We start from the raw sequence: 22,755 nt of genomic DNA, 5'->3' as shown, positions 1-22,755 counted from the left end.
GTCTCTCTGCACTGAGAGTCTTTCCTTGTTCTAAACCCATCTGGGATGCCTCTGGACCCAGGAATGAAGGGGACTCTTCGTTCCTCTAAGGAGGAGGCGGCTTCAGCTAAGGAGACGCTCCAGGGCCGCCTGCAGGCTGCGGCAGGGAGGACTGCTGGCAGCTGTGGCCCAGCCTCCTGCATGCGGGGTTCGAGACGTCCCGTCTCCAGCCTGCAGACCCCTTCTCTCCCTGAGCCCTGGTCCAGATCCTGCAGGCGCGAGAACCTTGGGATGGGGCATCTTCAGTGGTTTCATCAGCCACCAAGGACCCCTAACGTCATGGGATTTGGGTGGGGCCCCAAGCTGCTCCTCACGCATGGAAGAGAGGCCTGTCTCTCGTGGATCCCACGAGCTCATCTGCATGACAGCAGATCTGCTGTCATGAGGAAGGAGGAAGGGGTGGGGTTTAAGCAGGAGACTCTGCAACCTTTGCTCTTTAATAACAATAGTGATGACGACAACATTTATTGAGTGCTTTGCACGCCCTAATTCATTTCACTGTCACAAAGACCCTAAGAAGCAGGTACCACTACTCTCCCCATTCCACAGGACAGAGAATTGAGGCTGAGAGGGGTAAAGAAGTTCCTGTGAATTAGTAACAGAGATTCAAACCCAGATCTGACTGGCCCCGGAAGCCTCACTTTCAACAACTGTCCACTTTGCCCTGAGCTTCGAGGTTGACCTGTCGCTCTTCAGGGCCTTTGGTGCCCACATTACCCCAGGGAATCCTGTGTGCATGGTCAGATGAGGGGGCACAGAGGGGACAGTGGGTCCAAAGGCAGGCTCCGGGGCCAGATGGTTCAGGTTTGGACCCATTTCCCATGCATGACTGTGGATAAGGTGCTTAACCTTCTGTCTTCCTGTCCAGGCACAGGGGTTGAGATCCTGACCAGGCTGCAGCGGTGATGAGAGACGAGTCCATGCAGGTGAGGCACACAGCTGGAGTTTGTCACCACGGAAGAGCTCCAGCTGCCCACTCTGCACCGCCACCCGGATGTCCCATCCACAACTCAAGTCTGCCATTGCCAAAGCCGAGCTCGCCGCCTCCTCCCCAAACCTGCTCTCCTCCCAAGAAGATCTTATTATGTAAATAACACTTTTTGTGCCTTTTGCTTAAGAGATGTTGCTGAGAAAGGCATTTTGGAATGGACTTGAGATGTCCTGACCTCTTCCAAAATAACACAGAGGAAAAGGTCAGAAATGCAAAGGAGACCCTTCCGAATTAAGAGGTCGGAACAAGCATCTGGTGCAGCCCCTTAGGAGGACGCTACACCACGAGCATGATGGGATTTTTTTTTTTTGGACAGGCAGAGTGGACAGTGAGACAGAGACAGAGAGAAAGGTCTTCCTTTGCTGTTGCTTCACCCTCCAATGGCCGCCGCAGCCAGCGCGCTGCGGCCGGCGCACCGCGCTGATCCGATGGCAGGAGCCAGGTGCTTCTCCTGGTCTCCCATGGGGTGCAGGGCCCAAGCACCTGGGCCATCCTCCACTGCCTTCCCGGGCCACAGCAGAGAGCTGGCCTGGAAGAGGGGCAACCGGGACAGAATCCGGTGCCCCAACCGGGACTAGAACCTGGTGTGCCGGCGCTGCAAAGCGGAGGATTAGCCTAGTGAGCCATGGCGCCGACTGCGATGGGATTTTTAAAGACATAAATCTACAAGGGAAAACGAAACATGAAAATAACCACTATGCTGATGAATGAGAAGGAACCAACAGACCTGAATTCCAGCCTACCACTGGGAAAATCCAGGAACCCACTGGATACGTTCAAGAGAAGGCTCAGGAAATCTCGGGAACCCATGGCACCAGATGCTCCTGAGACTGAGAGTAAAGTCGTGCGGAGTATCGGATTAATTGAAATCTGTTTGGAAGAGGTTGGACGCCTGGGTCCCGTCTCCAGCTCCACACTGCTGGGTGACTGCTCTGCTCCCACTCTGGAAGAGGACTGACCATTTGCTTTCTAGGGAGGGTAAGACATAGGGACTCTGGATTGTGTGACATCAGGCCAGACTGAGCCCAAGGGCACTGCACTGGAAACAGGAGGATTCGGAGACGGTGGATGTGTTGGACATTGAAACACACCCTGTTCCCCTTCTTCTGTCGCACCCCCAGAATGCTGGCTCCTGGGCCTTTGCCCTGCACACAGAGAATTGGGAGAATCTCTGCTAAATCTAGAAGCCCAGATGAAAAGACGTGGAGAAGTTGACATAGGAGCTCCCCCAACAGCTGCTGCAGCCTAGCACCTCACAATGAAGCTCAAGGAAGTTCCTCCCATTCGGACGGCTGCAGACGCACAGACAGGCAGGGAAAGCCTCTGCTAGCAAAGTCAGAGGATAAAGCAAACAAGTAAGGGAAACTTAGAGGGAAAGAAATTATGCAAAGAGAAGAAAATTTCCAAAAAGTATCACTAATAGCCTCTGAGAGGTAAAACAACATACTGCATGCATGAAACAAGAACAGAGTGCTGTAAAACAAGAACACTTACAGAACAAAAAGTATTACTGGAAAATTAAAAATGTGAACATAAAAAGAACAATTTTATAGGAATACTGAAAAATCAAATTGAGGAAAATATTCCCAAAATAATTCTGAAAAAAAGGCAATAATTAGAAAATCATCCCAAGAAATTCAACATGCAAATAAGAACAGTACCAAAAAAAAAAGAATAGTGAAAATGGAGAGGAGAGAAGATTCATCAACAAAAAGACATAAGAGGGGCCAGTGCTGTGGCATAGCCAGTAAAGCCACCGCCTATAGTGCCGACATCCCACATGGGTGCCCGTTCGAGTCCTGGCTGTTCCGCTTTCAATCCAGCTCTCTGCTATGGCTTTGGAAAGCAGTGAAAGATGGCCCAAGTTCTTGGGTCCCTGCACCCACATGAAAGACTCGGAAGAAGCTCCTGGCTCCTGGCTTCAGATCGGCTCAGCTCTGGCTGTTGTGGGCATTTGGGGAGTGAACCAGAGGATGGAAGACCTCTCTTTCTGTCTCTCCCTCTCACTGTCTATAACTCTGTCTCTCAAATAAATAAATAAAATCTTTTAAAAAAAGGAATAGAATAATTTAGACAAGCAAATTCTCAAAATTTTACCTTCTACATTCTTTTCCCTCAAAGCCATTGAGAGATAGGCTCTATGAAATGAGAGAGCAAACTAAAAAGACAAAAATAACCCACATTCCATAGTGTTAGCTTCTTAGGGCTGCCGTGACAACCTGGAGAAGCATCCCATTATCCATGGGCTAAACCTCCCAACATCCTGTGGGAGCCTAACAGTGCTGAACCCTGTACACACCATGTTCTGTGCTTGCCACAGATAGGAGCAACCCCCACATGGGATGTGTCTTCTTTCTCTGTTGAGATCATTCATCTTTTCAGTTATAAAGGAAGCACTTTAGAGCTTGTCCTTGGCATACCTGAAACACAAGAACTGCGACTCTTGCACTTTGAGGCCACTATTAAGTAAAATAAGACTCCGCTGTGATGCTGCGCTGGTAGATTTGATGACTGAGTGACTGAGGGACTGGGAGTGTGTAGGGTGCACAGACCCTGGGCAGGAGGATAACACATCTGGAGTGGGACAGCGCAGGTCTTTGCAGAATTTCATCTCACTACCCAGAACCCTGTGCAATGACTTGTTTCTTTCTGGAAGGTTGCATTTGTATCTTTGCACTGCAGTAGACCATGGGTAACTGAATGATGTAAAATGAGGACAGAGATAGGGGAGGGCCACAGTAGCAAAAACTGGGTAGTTTACAAGAGAAATGTGTTGTCCATAGTTCTGGAGGCCAGAGGCCCAACAGCACAGTACCTGCAGGCCCATGCTCCCTCCAGGGAGGGTCCTTGCTTCTTCAAGTTTCTGCTGTATATAGGTGTCTGGCTTGTGGCAGCCGAAGTTGTCTGCCTATGTTGTCATGAGGCTGTCTTCCCCCTGCATAGCTATCTCTGTGTCTCTTGCTTTTCTTCCAGTAAGTCCCTCAGGCATGTTGGATGAAAAAAGAGCCCATCCTACAGTTGTGTGACCTCACCTTAACTAATTATAACCATCCTCTTTCCAAATGACGTCATATTCTGAGGTTCTGGAAAAGACCTGAAGTCTTGCGAGACGAGATTTAATCCAGGAGCAGGTGCAGAAACCAGAGGTGAGAGGAACTCTCAGAACAAGGATGAAGGATTAGCCCAGCTGGCAGCACTCACAGGGGTAACCAGGTCAGACTGTGCTGGTGAGCTGCTCTTCAGGAAGCAGACATAATGACTGTTTATCAAGCTAAAAGTGCAACAGAAGTGCAGGGAGCGGCTAGGGACCGGGACGCCAAAGTGGAGGGAGGAAGCAGTTAAGTCCTTAACATCCATGGCGGCAAATTCATGGGTAACACCCACACTGGAAAAGCAGGAAGCAGCTGCGAGCATATATGGAGACAGGCGGTAAATATTAAAAGATGGAAAACGTTGTTCCCCCAGAAGGAGAAAGGGAGGGGAGGAAGACTAGGGAATGTTGTTTGTCTTCACAGACCTGGTAGAACCAGTTGAACTATGCGTATTTATAACCTCAACTAGGAAAAAAGTCAAAAGAAGAGCAAAGGCACAGTTTGGGCCAAAGCACCAACAGCTCTGTGCACCGTGCACCACGCCATATGCATGTTTTATAGCTAGAGTTGGCCTACGGCAATGGCTCTCTCTCACACAGTACACCTGCCTGCCTCTGGGGACATCTGCCTATGTCTGAAGGCATTTTTCATACTCACACCTGGAGTAGGAGTGCTTCCAACCTTTGGGAGGTAGAAGCCAGAGATGCTGTTGAACACCCTACGATGCCCAGGACAGCCCGGCAGCACAGAACTATCTGATCCAAAATACCTACAGTGCCGAACTTGAGAAATCCTTGTGGAACAGGTGTGTGGACTGCAGACCGCAGGTAAACTAACCTTTTCTTTTTTTTAAGATTTATTTATTTGAAAGGCAGAATTACACAGGGGCAAAGGCAAAGAGAGAGAGAGGTTTTCCATCTGCAGGTTTACTCCTAAATGGCCACAATGGCCGGAGCTGCACCGATCCAAAGCCAGGATCCAGGAGCTTCTTCCAGGTCTCCCACATGGGTACAGAGGTCCAAGGACTTGGGCATCTTCTACTGCTTTCCCAGGCCACAGCAGAGAGCTGGATGGGCAGTGGAGCAGCCGGGACTCGAACCAGAACCCATCTGTGATGCTGGCACTGCAGACGGCAGCTTTACCTGCTACGCCACAGCGCAAGTCCACTGCAGGATTTTGTGTAAGGGGCCTGGGCTTCTGCAGAGTCCAGGATCGGGGTTGGGGGGAGGGTAAGGGTGGTCATCGAACTGCTCCCCTGTGTACACTGAGGGATGGGTGGCAGCAACACAGGAGTGATAAAATAGGCAGTAAGAGGCCAGTGCCGTGGCTCACTAGGCTAATCCTCCACCTGTGGCGCTGGCACCCCGGATTCTAGTCCCAGTTGGGCACCGGATTCTGACCCAGTTGCTCCTCTTCCAGTCCAGCTCTCTGCTGTGGCCCGGGAGTGCAGTGGAGGATGGCCCAAGTGCTTGGGCCCTGCACCCGCAAGGGAGACCAGGAGAAGCACCTGGCTCCTGGCTTCAGATCAACACAGCGCGCCGACCGCAGCAGCCACTTGGGGGATAAATCAACAGAAAAAGGAAGACCTTTCTCTCTGTCTCTCTCTCTCTCTCTCTCATTGTCTAACTCTGCCTGTCCAAGAAAAATAAATAAATAAATAAAATAGGCAGTGAGAAAGACACAGAAATAGCAACAGCAAACCCAAAGTAGATACCGAGAGGTAAGATGTTGGTGATTGAGCAAGGTCTAGAGGAAAAAACTCCAGCAGGGGCCGGCATGGTGGCGCAGCAGGTTAAGCCACCACCTAAGACACCTGCACCCTATTGGAGTGGTGACTGAGCCCGCCTGCTCTGTTTCCGAATCCAGCTCCCTACTAATGCATCTGGGAAGGCAGCGGAAGACGACCAAGTGCTTGGGTTCCTGCCACCCACATGGGAGACCTGGATGGAGCTTCTGGATCCTGGATCCTGGCTTCAGTTTGGTCTAGATCTGGTTGTTGCTGGCATGTGGGGAGTAAACCAGTATGGACGGGATATCTCTCTCGCTCTCTCTTTTCTCTCTCTGTCATTCTGCCTTTCAAATAAACAAAGATATCTTTCAAACATTTTTCAAACAAAGGCGGTATGGGTCCTCTGTTATCAGGTAGACCGTGGTATGTGTGAGAAAATGCGGGGCCCGAGGATGAGCGCAGATACATTGGGAAAGACACCCAGACGAACCAGGCACGATGCCGGGAGTATTCCGAGGGTGGAAAATGTGCATTATGAAAAGCTAGGGCCACATTTCAAAATCGTTTTGCATCAAAGTAAAGGTCTCCTTTATTTCCCTCTTTTCCACGAACTCTTCAAAGCAGCCTCACAGTACGAGGGGGAAGCTGACTACTACAAAGCCCTGGTGACTTCAGCCACGGTCACAGAGCCCCTGTTCCAGCCTGGCCCTGTCTGCCCGGGTGGTCCTGGATGCCCAATTAATGCCAACTGTGTCCGGTGTTTTATCCACATCCAATCAGAAACGCTTTTCCCCGTGGGGAGAGGGGCTCCCAGAGTTGCCGTGGGTTCCCGGGGGTCCAGCCAGGACAGGGCAGGGCGGGAGGAGGCTCCACACAACAGCTCTTGGCACAACACTTATTTACATGCCTGGGGACACTTGCGATTTTTGCCCCTCTGTCTTCTCACCAGGAACTCTGCCAGTGTCACCCTGCCACTCCTGAACCTCGATGCTGTGTGTTTTATCGGGAGGATCCGGGAGCCCCCAGAGGGGCCGGCTGCAGGAGTGATAGATCGGAAGCTCTTCATTCTCTTTGTCCCCTGGTTGTGCCGCGATTCTGTCTGGTGCTGCCCTTCCTTCTCTCTGCAGGACCCTACACACCCCATCCCCCAGAGCTGGCCAGAGCACAGCATTGTGTCTCAGCCCCATTCACCCTGGAAACTGTTGAGTCTGCCCTGACACGGACCCCCATGACGGAGCTGTGCCGCTGTTCGAAGCAGCCAGCCCCAGGGCCTTCCGGAAATTGCTGACATTCGTGCAACCTCTGCCTGACCTGGCGAGCCCCGCGGGACTTAGCACCCCAGTAAGTTTTCAGTTAATAGCTAAGAAAGATAGATACTTCCTTCTTGCTATGTAGAATAAACTGTGGGGGTGGGAGGGCCAGGGAATGGGTGGGGAGACCACATCTTTTCTTCTTTGTGGTTAAAGATAACTATTCTCATATTATTTTGGGCTCATTTGGTTTAAGTAGCATAGATCCAATTCCAACTGAATTTGGCAAAAAGAGGAGTTTTATAACAGGGTATTGAAGTTGCTCTAAGTGAGCTAAAGAAAGGGCAGGATGTGACCAGAGGAGTCATGATGTACAGTTGGGCGAGCTGTACACTGCACAACTCTATGGGCCCCTGTTCTGTGGTGGCCATATGAATGGCGCTTCCTGGACCTATGTAGGAATCTGGCTATTCCCGGTGTCTCTCATCCAGGTTTCAGAGACAACTGGAAGCATGGAAGCAGGGTCTCAAATCCAGGAAGTCTCTCCTCTGAACTTGGAACCAAAGGATTGTCCGGGAATGGCTTGATATTTCCAACACCAAGGAGGGAATGCCTTGAGATCGTATCAGTTCTGGTTTCGAAATTTCTGGGATGGGGTTCTGATTGGCCTATCCGAGTTGGAGCCCCTCTTTCCATCACTCAGGAAACCAGATGGCTCAGGGTGAGGGTGTGATGGGGGGCGAACACCACATTCGGCTTAGCCTGAGTCCAGTTCCCACCCTCGGCCCAGCAGGCAGCGGCGGATGTCAGGGCCTGCCCTTTGGGAATTTGAAGATTTCAGTCCCTGCTTATTGCCTTCACTTCTGTCCCCTCCTGGGGTCTCTGAGGAGCTAGACGCCACCCCAGAGAGGAGAGGATGTGGAAGAAAAGTCGCTCCAGCTCCAGAGTGGGTGTGAACCGAGCTAACCTCCTCCAGGACTTGCACTTGATGGAGTTTAAAGAGTTTTGGCAGAGTGGGAGCTAAACTCATATTTTGAATACTTGAGATGTGATGATTCCTGTGTAGATGACTCTGAACTCTCCCTGTGTCTTAAAGGCAAAACCTGCCGATTCTCTTCCCAAATCAACTGCTCGTTCACGCTTGGGCACTTCCTCTTTGGAGGGGCCAGGGGGGAGAACCAACAGTGTCATCGTTGTGAAGTGTATCTGCTTTCTGTCCCTACCTCCTGGCCTCCTGCCTCCAACACCAGTCTGGAGGGTGCGTCCCCTCTCATCCTGTAATCCTGCCAGCCCTCCTGGGACTGTCTTCGCACCTGCTTTGAGCCCCTAACTTTGCACCCCAAGTCTGATCGGTCACCATCACATCGGCATTCAAACATTCAAGCCAGAGGGGGAATTCTCGGCTACCCTGGAAGAGATGGGGGTGAGGCAGGGTGTGGAACGAGGGAAAGCAAACCCAGTTGTATCCTGGGACCCTGGAGTCCACACGTAACAAGGGAGGCCAATGAGTGCTAATGACCAAAATTAACAGTAATCAGTTACGAGCATGGTCATTTTGCTTTTGCAGTCAGCCTGGGAAAGACGACCCAGACGACTTGTTTTCATTCCGGGTCAGGAGAAATGGGACACCAGCCGGGGCTAATAAGAGCTTTCATGAAAGCGCTGAGCTGCGTCCAGCGCTGTGAAGAAAGCCCTCTCTGTTCTGCGGCCCTGCCCGGCCGTGCCGTGGCTTCTGCTTTTTAACAAGACTGAAAGGTGGGGAGACACACAGTGCTGGCCTTGGCAGTGGGTGAACTTGGCCTCTGAAAAGGCACTGATTCTTTTCCATGGGCCAGCATGGGGAGTGTTGCTTCCTTCACCCCCCAGTCACCATGTGCCTCTCTGTTCCCGCACCCATGATGGAGCTGAGAGGCTGTTTGGCAGTGCTGGCTGACCCGGGCAGAGGGTATGGGCAGGGACGCATGCCAGGGCAGCCTGCAGAGACCGGCTTGGAAAGGGAGATGGAGGGAGAGAAAGTTTCGGTACCAGGAGGCCGTGCGTGCTGCCCTGGGCACCAGGAGCCCCGGCTCGCTAAGGTCGGCCTGCCGGCTCTTCCATGCCTCGTGGCGTATATCCCCAAGCCTGGGGCAGCCCTGCAAGCCCCTCACAGCCCTGCACACTCAGCACGGTGGGCATTTCATGGGAGTCTTCACTGCTGGCTGCCTCAGTTTGCCTCCCTGTCTCTGTGTCTTTCTCGGTTTCTACAAAGAAACTAAAGGTCTCTGACGTGGCTACCAGGCTGCACCGTCAAGGAATTTAAGGACTGGGGGAGCAAAGTTCTGATCGAGACGGCAGATCCAAGACTCACTATGGAAACATGGAGTCAGGTCTCGGCTCCGGTCAGTGGATCTCAGCCAGAGGTGAGTTTGTGTCCCTTGCAGGGCAGGGGTGGGCGGGGGAGAGGGAGGTTGTTTGGGTTGTCACAGCTGGTGTGGGGGATGTGACGGGGCATAGTGGACAGAGGCGGGGAGGCTGCTGAACATCCTACAATGTACACAGAGACAAGGAGCTCATCCGTTATGTCAATAGCGCATGAGTCGTCAAAGTCTGGCTCCATTCCCGGATCAGCAAGGACCTAATCACCCCCCCCCCACCACCACCACCACCACCACTACCACACTGGCAGGGCTCCAGGGGGAAGACCGTGCGTGAAGGGGCGAGGACTCTGGAGGTACCTTGTACGTCAGGAATCTCGCAGAGAACAAAGCCAGCCAGAGGCAGGGCCATACACGTGCGTGGTGTCAAGATGGTTGGGCCCACAGTTGGAGATGATCCCTAAGGCACTGCTCTCCGTGCAGCCTTCATTGGGCAACAGCAGGCCAAGCCCCGTGCCAGGTGTTTCGCACAGTCGATCTCTTCCCCCGATACCACAGGGCTGCTAGGTTTCCATTCCTGCTTTACAGATGAGGAAAGGGCCATGCAGGAAGAGCAGGAGACTCCACAGCGCAAGTCCGTGGAGGAGCTGGGGTTAATGCGGCCCGATCTGTGCTCATTCTGAGCCTCCCTGGAATCTGTAAGCGGAACTGGAGACCCAGACGGGACCAAATGACACTGGCTGGACAGACTGATCCAAGAGGCCGCGAGAGTTTGCTACAAAGAGCACTGATCCTGGAGAGGTCTGGGGGAGACCAGAGAGGCTCCAGGGTTTGCGCGTTATGCGGGTTTTGCATGAAGTGGACATGAGTTCCATCACCAAATCCCTCCCACAGCACATGTAAATGGTGCCCCTTGGGTCTTTAACTAGGTGACAGAACCCACCAGTTCACAGTCAAAAAAGAGAGCTTATGTAGACCTCACAACACTTCGAGAGATTCAAGAGGGGGATCCCGAAGACTATCGCTCACGGAATGCCAACCATGTGCCAAGCACTCGCTCTGCTAGACTCCCATAGAGACTCCTGCATGGCCTGCTTCTGGGATCCTACACAGTACCTTAGCTCCAGTCTCATGGACCAGAAAACAGAGCTTCACAGAACTTAAGCACAGCCAGGAGCAAAGCCAGCGACATGGAGCCCTCGGACTTACCCAAACCCCCTGCCCTGGTGCCTGGTGGGATCAGTCATTACTAAGGGGTACTGGGCTGTCGTGAGGACACAGGGGCATTGGAGGGACCCTCAGAGAAGACCCCCGAGGGATTCCACAGCATTCCTATGCAGCTCTCAGCACTTGTCAGACACACACGCCCAGGGAGTCCCAGCAGGGAGGCGGACATTGGCTTCCAACAAGCCCACACACAGAGGCGACTCTGGTCTCCATTCCATGGCCTCAGAAGAAAGGCCTGCTCTCTCTCTCTTTTTTTTCTGCATTGACCCAACCCAAGGTCAAGAAATGCTTCCATATAGACACTCTCAGGCTGCAGCCAATTTCCTCCTCGCTGCTCCAGAGGGGAGACGGAGAACAGCTGGCGGCCACCGTTCTCTGCAGATTTGTCATGGACCTGAAGACTCCTTATATAATCAGCCTTCCCCTTGGTGAAATCATCCCACTCCCTCCCAACTTTTCTCGGAGCTGATTTATTCTCCAAGTCTCCTATGCAATGTGTTGACCACTTTGGAAGTTCTCTGTGTTCCTGTCAAGGTGTAGAGCCCACACTGGACATGATGGAGAGCCCATCGCTCGGGAACAAATGTCTTCTCAGAAATGTGGTCAGACGGTCAATTCCTCGTCAAGCCAGCAGGTGACGGGGATGAGAGCTGGGGTTCCGATTCAAGCTCCTTCTTGTACACGCCATGCGAGCTCAAACAAATCATCTGGGCTTGCAAGTCTTCCTGTATCTCCGGGGCAGGGGGAATAATGACCTTCCTTCAAGGTTCCACGAGGAGACTTCACAAAGTGATGCAACATGTGGATTATGAAAAATTACATGGGTTTCTATTTTTGCACCACAATAAACCTCTTTTCATTCCATTTTCTGCAATCTTTTGGAAATGCCTTCACACATAAAGTGCTTGACACCCCATGTCCCGGTAGGAACACTCTGCCCAGCAGCTGTCCTGCCTTTACTGTTGCCCCTCCCTTCCCCACCACGAAGTGGAGCTGCTTCATTGTTCATAATTCTTCTGACTCCAACGAGCAAATCAAACGCTGGAAGCTCCTCTCTGGGCCTGTCTTCCGTGCTGAAGAAGCAAGCCCTGGATGTGTCTACACCAGACAGCTCCCATGTCCCAAGGAGGTCTGCCGAGGGGCTCCTGCTTTGGGTGGAGAGCGGCTTGGTGGCTTCTAAAACTCCCCAGCATCCCCAAGATTCGGTTTCAAACCCAGTTGCACCTGGACTCTTCCCTCTCCTCCATTGTCCTCCAAGAAATTCAACCGGGCTTTCGGTGGGGGAAAAGGAGGGCGGACGTTACTCTGTCTTCCTTGCAGCAGTTCCTCATCAGACATGAATGCCCCCCAAATTCCCCCTCTCCTGTGCTTCTCCTTTAGTCTTCCTTTACCAGAGTCTCCCCAAATTGCAACGCAGTTTTGCCAGCAAACTTGTCTGCTCCATCCAGGTCAGCTATACCGGGTAACAAGATCCACCCTCCTCCACGGGCAATTTAGAGACCATATACTCTTCCTATAGCCTGGCCTCTGGCTGGGTGGATCTGACTCCACCTGCAAAGGCACTTATCAGTCAATTCCTTTCTTCCACACAGAATGTTTTTCTGAGAAATTCCTAAGTAAAACAATTTTCCCCATCTTCTACACAATTCAATGATTTCTGTCTCCAGTTCCAAGAGCTTGTATTCCTTCCCTATAAGAAACTGTGTTAAGAAATAGTTATCTCTATATAATATTTTAGGAATCCCCTTGCTTTTTTTTTCTTAATGATTTATTTCAACAGAGTGAGAGAGAGGGAGTGAGACAAAGAAGAAAGAGATTTCTCCATCCATAGATTCACTCTGCAAAGGTTCACAACAGTCAGAACTAGGCCAGACTGAAGCTGGGAGCCAGGAACTTCATGGAGGTCTCCCGTGTGGGTGGCAGAAACCCAAGTACTTGGGCCACTCCCCAAGTATAGCAACAGGAAGCTAAATCAGAAGCACAGAGTAACCGGGACTCAAACTGGCCCTCATAGGGGATGCAGGTATCGTAGGTGCAGCTTAACCTGCCACACCACCATGCCAGCCCCTCCGTTGCATTTTTTTTTTTAATCTATGTTCTCTGATGATTTTCATCTGAACATTTGCAGCCTCTCATAGAGCTAGGCTGCAGCCCCACAACTGGCCCACAGGTGGCAGTAGCTCACATGCTTAGACAGATGAGCCAAGATTTGAGGTTTCAGGTTATGTGGAATGAATTAGCTGGAAAACTGAAAAATTACTGAATGATCTTCCAGGAAAAGGGAGTCACTGAGCGCGACTGGCTCCTGCCAAGGCTCTAGTTCACAGCGCACTTTCCCCCTTGATTTACGTTGTGGGTTTCACCGAGATCCCAGCCCCACAGCACCGGTCAGCCTCTTTCGGTCCTTCCTGCCGGGTTGCAGTCAGCGAGTCTTTCCAGTTGCTCTTGGGTCACATGTCAGGGAGACCTCCAAGGGCAGCAAGACCCCACGACGCAATGAGTTTGTTATTAAGTCACAGGCGTGGCCCTCTGTTGAAGGAAGTTGGCCTCCTGCCTCCGGAATGCAGTGTGATTCCTTCTCAGCCCAAAGACAAGGCTTAAGCTGCACACTGCTCAGAGTGCCGTCCAGGTAGAAAAACCCACTTCTGACTCTTTATAAAGCCCCCTTCCTAGTTAGAATTTTTACCAGCATTTGCAAAGCAGCTTTGCAGCAAATCAGAGGAGACTGGTGTTCGACAGTACTGGGAAAACCAAGCTGGCCAGCGTCGTGTTTTCATTCAGAACCGTGATCAGATGATGGAAGCTTTCACCAGACTCTTGTCTGCCTCAGCTTCAGCCAGGCAGAGAAGCGAGGCTGTGGTGAGAGGGGAGAGTCAGCTGATGGTCTTCTGGGTGCACTTTCGACAGGAGTGGCCTCTTAAAGCTGCTGGGCGGGACTTCCGGTAGAATATAACCAACCACAACACAGCTTGACGAACAGTCAAATCTCTGTCCATGGGGCCAGAGGCACAGGGTGCTAGGCTGCCACCTGCCACGCCAGCATCTCTTTTGAGCCACAGTTCAAGTCCCAGCCTCTCCACATCTGATCCAGCTCCCTGCTAACGCTCCTGGGAAAGCAGCGGAAAGTGGCTCAAGTCCTTGGGCCCCTGCCACCCATGTGGGAGACCCGGATGGAGTTCCTGGTCCTGCCCTAGACATTTGAGACCATTGGGGGAGTGAACCAAAGGGCAGAAGATGCCCGCCCTCCTCACCTTGATGTCACTCTGTCTTTCAAATAAATAAAATAAATCAATAAAATCAAATAAAATCTCTGTCCTACATACAAGGGGTACTTCAAAAAGTTCATGGAAAATAGAATTAAAATATGTTTATTTTGGTGCAAAAAGTTTTGAAATTCATAACTTTTTCCTTTTTTGTGATTGTTACATTTTTATTTGTTAGTATATAGAGAACAAATTTCATGAATTTTATAGATATGATTCCAAGAATACAATGACCCTTTCCTCCCTCCCTCCTTATTTCTTTCTTTTCTTTCCTTTTCTCTTCTTTTCTTTTTTTGTGATAGCATACTTTTTTTTTATTTGACAGGTAGACAGAGAGAGAGACAGAGAGAAAGGTCTTCCCTCCATTGGTTCATCCCCCAAATGGCCGTTGTAGCCAGCGCTGCGCCAATCTGAAGCCAGGAGCCAGGTGCTTCTCCTGGTCTCCCATGCAGGTGCAGGGCCCAACCACTTGGACCATCCTCCACTGCCTTCCCGGGCCACAGCAGAGAGCTGGACTGGAAGAGGAACAACCAGGACCAGAACCCAGCGCCCATATGGGCTGCCGGCACTGCAGGCAGAGGATTAGCCAAGTGAGCCACGGCACTGGCCCTGATAGCATACTTTCAGTTTACTTTATAATCACAGGCTCAGTGCCCCTCTAAACAAAGAGCTCTACATGATACACATTTTCCATGAACATTTTCAAAACCCTTCATCTATATCGCTTCTTGGCCTCTTGGCTAAGATCAAGTGCAAAATCCTTCATCCATTTGGATGTCAACATTTTTTTACACCAAAATAAACTCAGATGCTATTTCATGTTCCACAAACCTCCTGAAATACTCCTGAATTTCCCTGAGGCAGGTTCCTCCCTTTCTCTCTGGCGTTAGCATGTGAACTGTTTATTCCCACCAAACGCACCCATCAGAGCAGGCAGGAAATGATGTCAGAGCACCTTGACAAAGCTTGCTGACTCATGGTTCCTGAGCAGCCAGTCCCACTGAAGGCTTTTGTGGGAAAGCACCTGCCCACTGCTAGGATCATGCAGTGAAATGATGAAAGGGTGCCTGGAGGAAGCCACGGGTACTGAGGAGCTGAACTTCGCAGACACGTGTTCATGTGCTCAGTATTCCCTCCCTGCGCTGCTCAGCTGTTCTGGCCTTGCTGGTGTCAGGCCTCGGCTGTGGACAGAGCGGTGTTTACTGTGTTCCGGTACCTGCAGGCTGCATGGCAGACTACTCCAACCCCGAGCCCCTGAAAACAGCCACCTGATGATAGTCCTGTGTGCCCTGGGGCAAGAACCCTAACAAGTAGGGTTCAGAAAGCAGCTCCAGCGTCATCTAGTGTTGATGTCACGGTAGAACTCTACCTCCCACCCACAACGCTGCAGCTCTGGAAAGCCTGGCCTCTCTGGGATTTCTGAGCCTCTGCTCTCCCCTGCTAAGCTGGAACTGCTCTGTGCAAACGCAGGGTTGACGCCTTGATGTCTGGGACTCACCCAGGGGAGACTCAAAGCCAGGAGATGATGTGACAGCTGGTGAAGGGAACCATCTAAACGTCTGCATCAGAACGACTTGAAGGTATTAGTGCTGTGGTGCAGCAGGTTAAAGCCATGTGCCGGCATCCCCTATGGACACCAGTTCGAGTCCTGGCTGCCCCACTTCTGATCCAGCTCCCTGATAGTGTGCCTGGGAAAGCCGTGGAGGATGGTTCAAGTGCTTGGGCCCCTGCACCCACGCTGTAGACCTGGAAGAAGCTCCTGGCTCCCGGCTTTGGCCTGGCCCAGCCCCAGTCCAACCCCAGGTGTTGCAGCCATTTGGGGAGTGAACCAGCAAATGGGAGACCTTTCTCTGTGTGACTCTGCCTTTCAGATTAATAAGAAAAATATTTTAAAAAATAGGAATGACGCAATGACCAAGCCTGCCAACCGGAGCACCTCCTTGTGGCTGGGGTTTTTCACAGCACAGCAGCCTCCCACGCATCTTAGTACGTGTTCTGTTGCTATAATGGAATACTGGAGACCAGGTAACCAACAAGGCAAGAAGTTAATTTTGGTTCATGGACATGTAGGCCGGGAAGTCTAGGAGTGCAAGGTCTGTGAGGGCCTCCTACTGCTTCCCCATACAGTATAAAAGCAGAAGAGCAAGTGGGCATGCATTGGGGACACCACATGAGAGGTAGCCTTGTCATGTAATAACCTCTCGCCATAATTCATTCAGTCCCCCAAGCATGAGACATGACTCTCCCAAGGAAGGGATTACGAGAGATTCATCTTAACCACCACCCAGCGCTGCCATGTGGCAACCAAAGTTCAGCATGAGGTGCCGAGGAGCAAACCACAGCAAGCATGGTAGCAGAGGGCTCAAGTGCAAGTGTCCCGTGAGGCAAGACGGAAGCCTCATTGCTCTTCCTGGCTGCAATGTGGGATGTGACATGGACTCCTCTGTCATATCCTATTGCCCCGGGAGGGCAGTGGAGGATGGCCCAAGTGCTTGGGCCCTGCACCCGCATGGGAGACCAAGAGAAGCAGGAAAAACTCACACGCACATAAAGGGAGGAGACAGAGGTGCCCCTCCCCAAGGAAGGAGAGCCAAAGTCACATTGTGAAGTGCACTGCAATCAGATACCTTGGTGCACTCATCCTCAGAGAACACATTGGCTGCTCACTGCTCATACACAGTCAGAGTATGGATGTCACACTCCCGTGTACTTTAGTCGTTGTCCTTTCATTCATTCATTCACTCACGTGTAACCCAGAAAGCAGCTCCAGCGTCATCTAGTGTTGATGTCACGGTAGAACTCTATCTCCCACCCACAACGCTGCAGCTCTGGAAAGCCTGGGCCTCACTGGGATTTCTGCAGCCTCTGCTCTCCCCTGCTAAGCTGGAACTGCTCTGTGCAAATGCAGTCACTTGGGGGGGGGGGAGGGTGAGCAGTTGGAGGATTTGCATTGTATCCTTCATGCAAACAGCTTACTTTTTTTAAAAAAAGAATTTAGGCCGGTGCCGCGGCTCACTAGGCTAATCCTCCGCCTGTGGCACTGGCACCCCGGGTTCTAGTACTGGTTGGGGCGCCGGATTCTGTCCCGGTTGCTCCTCTTCCAGGCCAGCTCTCTGCTATGGCCCAGGAGTACAATGGAGGATGGCCCAAGTGCTTGGGCCCTGCACCCGAATGGGAGACCAGGAGAAGCACCTGGCTCCTGCCATCGGATCAGCGCAGTGTGCCGGCCACAGTGCGCCAGCCGCAGCGGCCACTGGGGGGTGAACCAACGGCAAAGGAAGACCTTTCTCTCTGTCTCTCTCTCTCTCACTGTCCACTCTGCCTGTCAAAAAAATTTTTTTTAATTTTAAAGATTTATTTTTTAATTTATTTGAAAGGCAGAGTTACAGAGAGAGAAAGAGGAGATGAGACAGAAAAAGAGAGAGAGTTTCCATCTGCTGGTTCATTCCCAAAATGGCTGCAATGGCCCTGGCCGGGCCAGACCAAAGTCAGGAGCCAGGAACTTCTGGTCTCCCACATGGGTCCAGGAGCCCAAGTACTTGGGTCATCCTCTGCTTCTTTTCCAGCCAATTAGCAGGGAGCTGGATCACAAGCAGAGGAACCGGGTGTTGAACCAGTGCCCATAAGGGATGCCAGCATCACAAGTGGGGGCCTAACCTGCTACGCCACAATGCTGCCCCTTGCAAACAGCTTACATACTCATCTCTCTGTTCTCTGTTGTCCTTTCCCACATCCCCCCCCAAATATGCACACATACACATGCGCGCACACACACACACACACACGGCCTGATACTCCTCCCCCTTCCCACCCAGCCTCTGTGACTTCTCTTCCCATTCCCCAGTCCCCACGCAAGGGCCCCTCGGCTCCTTCACCTACTGTGCGCACAGCCAAGTAGTGTTCTGCCTACTCCCTGAGATGTGCACACAGAAGCTTTCAGATATACTGAGCAGAGCAGGCACATTCCAAGACCGCAGCCCACTCACCTAGGACTCGATCACTCATTCAGCAAACATTGATTGGGCACCAACTGTGTGCCAGCACTGATTGACACAGAGAGCACAAGACCATAGCATAGGCCTCTCTGAATTCTACCGACTTCTCTCTCACTGTAGAAACAGGTTTGGAAATAGTAAGCACGTGGTCTTGCGCTACACCTCTTGCCTTGACAGAGCCCTTTTGCTTCTGCATGAGATTCTGGCATAGAGCATGAGCTCCATACCCCAGCCTGCAGTCACTTACAAACCACCTTTATGACCTTCTGCTACAAGCATGTGCCACCTGTGTTTTGTTGGCTTTAGAGAAGTCTTTAACATGACTCACTTTCTTTGCTGACAATTTAAAAAAATTTATGTCACCACCACAAGTGGAAAACTATAATCCTTTGCCATAAATAGGAGACAACCCTAAAATTAGACTCAATTTTGAAATTCCCCTGTGAAACGTTAGCTAACTACAACGACTTGAGGCCATGCCAGCTGTCCCTTTGTTAAGAAGGGAGTCTGGGACGTATTGGATTGGGTGGGGGAGAGACAGTCTGGCAGTCTCCCGAGGTTCACCCCTGGCTGTCACACAGACAGTTCAAAGCAGGGGATTCCGGGTAATTGAACGCCATTTCTGCAGGCCATCTGCAGTCACCTCCAGTCACCACCAATGGTTTCCAACAGGATCAGCCAGGATGACCAAATTCTGCTGTAGTAACACATAGTCCTCAAATCTTAGTAGCCTAAAACACAAGGAGAATTTCTCACCTACACGCACCATTGGGTTGATGAAGTCCCAGTTCATTCTCTTTGCTTAGGGTCCCTGGCTGAAACCATCTGGACTTTTGAGGTTCCTGTGGCAGATGAAAAAGAGAGTGTCAGAAGCACACCCTGGCTCTTAGGGCTCCCACCCAGCAGGCAACACTTCCTGCTGCTGCTCCCCAAGTCTCCTGGGCAGGAAGCAGCACCTTACTATGCCCTAGAAGGAGAGGACGGTGGAACGTTTATGAACAGCCAGGGTGACTCCTTAACCAACCCCCGACAAAGAGATCTCCACCCTGAATCTTTGCGCCCTGGCTGCTCCAGGGCTGCCTCTCTCTACGCTGTCCCTCCCCCACACACACCCAGGCAATGCTGACCCCTCACAAGTCCATGACCCTGGGCACACTCTGCACTTTTGCAGCACCTGACCTGCAAGGTCATGGTGTCCTGGCAGCAGCACGCACCCAGCTCAGGGTGGGTGCTCTTTAAACACTCCCTCCGACGCGATCATGGGGAAGCTTACAGGAGTAATTGCTTCCAGGCTTTTCTCTTGGATCACATTTTAAAAGCATTTTTCCCCTGATAATTGGTTGCAACATTCTTATATCAACTCCAAGGTTCTTTGGAAGATAGAAGGCTGTGGTGGCCGCGGAGGTGACGGTGGGCATGTTGCACTATTGCCACTTTGAATGAATAAGAAATTCTTCGACGACGAGGCTGCAGTTCCAGGAAGGCTGGGTGGAGTCGGCTCCTGCACACCCTTGCTCTTGGACAAGCCCCCCCCCCCCCCCGCTCTGGCTCCTGAGAGGGCAAACCAGCGGTGACTGCTTCCTGTGTGGGCTTCCCTGGGGAGAGACGCTCCTCTGGCATCACCCACAATTCCAGCACAGCTGAAACCCAGCCGCATCTCGCTCCAGCAGTTCCACCTGGGGTGCTTCCTCCCCAGATGCATCAGGACAAAGGCATGGAAGTGTAGGTGCAAGGATGCCTGTTGCAACATTGGTTGAAGCAGCTTAGTTGCCAGCAAGAACTAAGTGTCCATCCAAGGGCGGCAGGTGAAATTGACCATGGTCTGCCCGTGGATCCTCTTTTACAAGGCTGTGCTGGAACCGTCCCTGTGTTTGAGTAGGCTTATGAGTCCATTTTCTGTTTTCTAACCAAATATCTGGAGTTCAATACTTGATAAAGAAAAGAGTCTGGGGCCAGTGCTGTGGCGTAGTAGGCTAAGCCTCCACCTGCAATGCCGGCATCCCATGTGGGCGCTGGTTCCAGTCCCGGCTGCTCCACTTCCAATCCAGCTCTCTGCTGTGGCCTGGAAAAGCAGTAGAAGATGGCCCAAGTCCTTGGGACCCTGGACCTGCATGGGAGACCCAGAAGAAGCTCCTGGTTCCTGGCTTCGGATCAGCCCAGCTCTGGCCATTGTGGCCACTTGGGGAATGAACCAGGGGATGGAAGACCTCTCTCTCTCTCTCTCTCTCTCTCTGACTCTGCCTCTCAAATAAATGAAATCTTAAAAAAAAAAAAAAAAAAAAAAAAAAAGAAGAAGAAAAAGAAAAGAGGTTTAGTTAACTCGCAGTTTTGGAGGCTGGAGGTCCAAGATTGGGCCTCCCCATCAATGTGGCCCCTGAGGACGGCCCCGTTCACTGTGTGACGTCATGGCAGAGTCATCAGGGCGGGAGTGCATGCAGAAGGGGCAGTCGTGTGGCGAGACAGGAAGCCTTGCTCTTTCCTGACCACCTACTGCAGAGAAGGAACCAGGCTCCCTGGAGAACGCTCATTCTTTCAAACAGCAGTGCCCTCCCCCCCAAGCCTGTAACCTGCCCATCACCCACCAGGTCCCACCTCTTAAAGGCTCCACCGCTTCCCCACACTGGGGACCAAGACCCACCACAAAAGCCCTGGGGGACACACGCACCCAAGTCCCACAGCTCAGTATCTAGCTCAGTAGTTGTCCATCACCATCACAGCTCACTCATGTCCACTGTAGCCCTGGCCAATCTGCCTTCACCAACAGGCTTGTCTCTCCCTCTCATGGTGGTTTCACTTTGATCTAGGACCCTAGTTTAGAATTGCCCCGAGACACGTGCCCTGCACGCTTCATGAGCACACCCCCATCTGTGGATGCACTGGGGGCAGAGAAGTCCCAGCAGGCACACATGTGACATGGTTACAACAACAGACACAAAAGTGGGATGAGGGTGTCTCGCAAGGGCCAGATACGGCACTGGGGCCAGGCTGAGGGAACCCACAGAGGCTGGGAAACACCCAGGGCAGAGCAGCAGCAGGAAGCCATGGCCATGTGTCGCACTGAGCGGTCAGGAGAGGGGACAAGGTTGCTGCAGACCAGCGAGAGCTGATGCGGGGACTCAGGGCAGTCAGGCCACTTTGGGGGCCCCAGGGAGGCAGAGCAAGAGCAGGACGAGGAGGAGGAAGAGCAAACGCCTTGGCCTCCCTCTCCTCCTAGGCTTTGATATCCAGCCAGCCTGCCCAGGGGCTGGAGGCCCCAGGAGCCAGGGTACTGCCCTCTGCGGGAGTTGGCCCCCAGGACACAGAGAAGAGCAATGGAAGATGGAGAAGAGTTCTGGGGCTGGAGGAGGGGAGGCAGGTGGAGGAGGGGCACTCCATGTGCGGTTCTGTCCACACGTGCACAAAACACACACACGCATCTTCAGACGCCCAGCGTGGCCCCATGCCAGCAGCTCCCAGGCCGAGTGGACTGCGCTGCTGGAGATTGGCTTCACACGCTTTGGGGCCCTGGTCAGGCTCAGCAGTGAGCAGCAGCTTTAGAACAAAAAGTGTCATCATGGATTAAGCTGTATGGGCCCCGAGGGAGGCCAAGAAGGAGGGGTCCGCACGGACCTCGCAGACCAGGTGAGATGCTCCCAGAGCTATGGGGGACCACAGCACCGAGGGTCTGGAGGCCAGAAGGAGTGCTTGGCTGGGCTTCAGAGGTGAGGGCAGGGCAGGGTCGAGGCCAGGTGGGCAGATCAGTGCACAGCCCGGAAGGGTCTTGAATGCCGAGAAGAGGTCTCTCCTGCTGAGAGAGTCCTGTGCTTCTGGGCTTTGGGCAACTGCTGACCCTTCTCCTCCGCATCAGCCAAAGCAGACTAACTGCTCCTGCCTTGCAGGGTCACTACAAGGATTAAAGGAAATGTCTGTACCGAACCTGGTACCTAAGGGACCCCTACCAACCAATAGCACCATGTCCTTGTCGTCCCTGTTGGCCAGGCACATGGTGGATGCTAACCCGAGGTCCAGCTGCTCCACTGGGATCCCAGGGTGAGCGAGGTAAAGGCCCCAGGGTCTCTGGGGTCAGAGGCTGTCAGTGCTGTGCACTCTATGGTCACACAGTGTCCCCCTCGTCCCAGCCAGCTGTCGGACTGCCTATAAACAGACGGCGGGTGGGGTGGCCCATGACATTGTGCAGATGGCACTGAGCAAATCCAGCCGCACTTTTGGGAAAACAAGTCAGGGTCAGGCCGTGCCGCCAGGGCCCCCCGTGGCCATCTCCATCCCTGTCGGACAACACACCCAGAGAGATCCGCTCAGGGAAATGATGAGATGGACCAGGCCATGGCGGTCCCGCCAAAAACTGGCTCCACCCTCAGTTTCTGTGGCCCATTGCCAGGGAGACGTTGCAGCCCGCTGGAGGTCACCCTGGCCGGGCTCTCAGCATAGACTACACAGCCCTCCAAACCCAATCTCTCAAAGAGCCTATCTTCTCCACTCCCTCCCCGGAGTCCTTGCCTGGCTTCTGGGTTCTTAATCCTGCTTTCTTTACCTGCGTGCTGTCCCTTCCAAGGTCTTGGGGCCATGCGCACAGCCAAGAACACGTGGACAGCACAGAGCTACCGCCCACATGATCTGGCTGGCAGGGTGGGAGATGTGCCCATCTTGACCAAGTAGCTGGGCAGCGGTCCTGGGAGTGGGGAGCAGGATTCTCGCGTGGGCCCCTTATAACCACCTGTGCTGCCACTTCCTCTGAGCACCCACCTCCAGGTACCCTGCATCTATTCCTGAAAAAGGCCAAGCCCTGCTGAGTCTGTCCCTTCTGCCAAGAGCTGC

General features: G+C 52.4%; 1 protein-coding gene across 2 annotated transcripts in view; it reads left to right on the top strand.

Annotated features, from left to right (window-relative positions):
- BOD1 (biorientation of chromosomes in cell division 1) overlaps positions 1-19,847 on the top strand; it is a 76,397-nt gene extending 56,550 nt beyond the window's left edge. Inside the window, exons 3-7 of one of the 2 annotated variants that reach the window (XR_011389903.1) lie at positions 908-1,125; positions 4,004-4,949; positions 6,979-7,192; positions 9,350-9,500; positions 10,044-19,847. The gene's annotated coding sequence lies outside the window, so the exon portion shown is untranslated. Of the gene's footprint in view, positions 1-907; positions 4,950-6,978; positions 7,193-9,349; positions 9,501-10,043 lie in introns of both variants that reach the window. The other variant, XR_011389902.1, reaches the window with a different exon arrangement.
- The last annotated feature ends 2,908 nt before the right edge of the window (positions 19,848-22,755 follow it).

This window comes from Oryctolagus cuniculus, chromosome 6, assembly GCF_964237555.1.
Source record: "Oryctolagus cuniculus chromosome 6, mOryCun1.1, whole genome shotgun sequence".
In the NCBI taxonomy this organism is placed as follows: Eukaryota; Metazoa; Chordata; class Mammalia; order Lagomorpha; family Leporidae; genus Oryctolagus; species Oryctolagus cuniculus.
The sequence above is the reverse complement of the archived record's forward strand: the minus strand, read 5'-3'. Positions and strand labels throughout refer to the sequence as shown.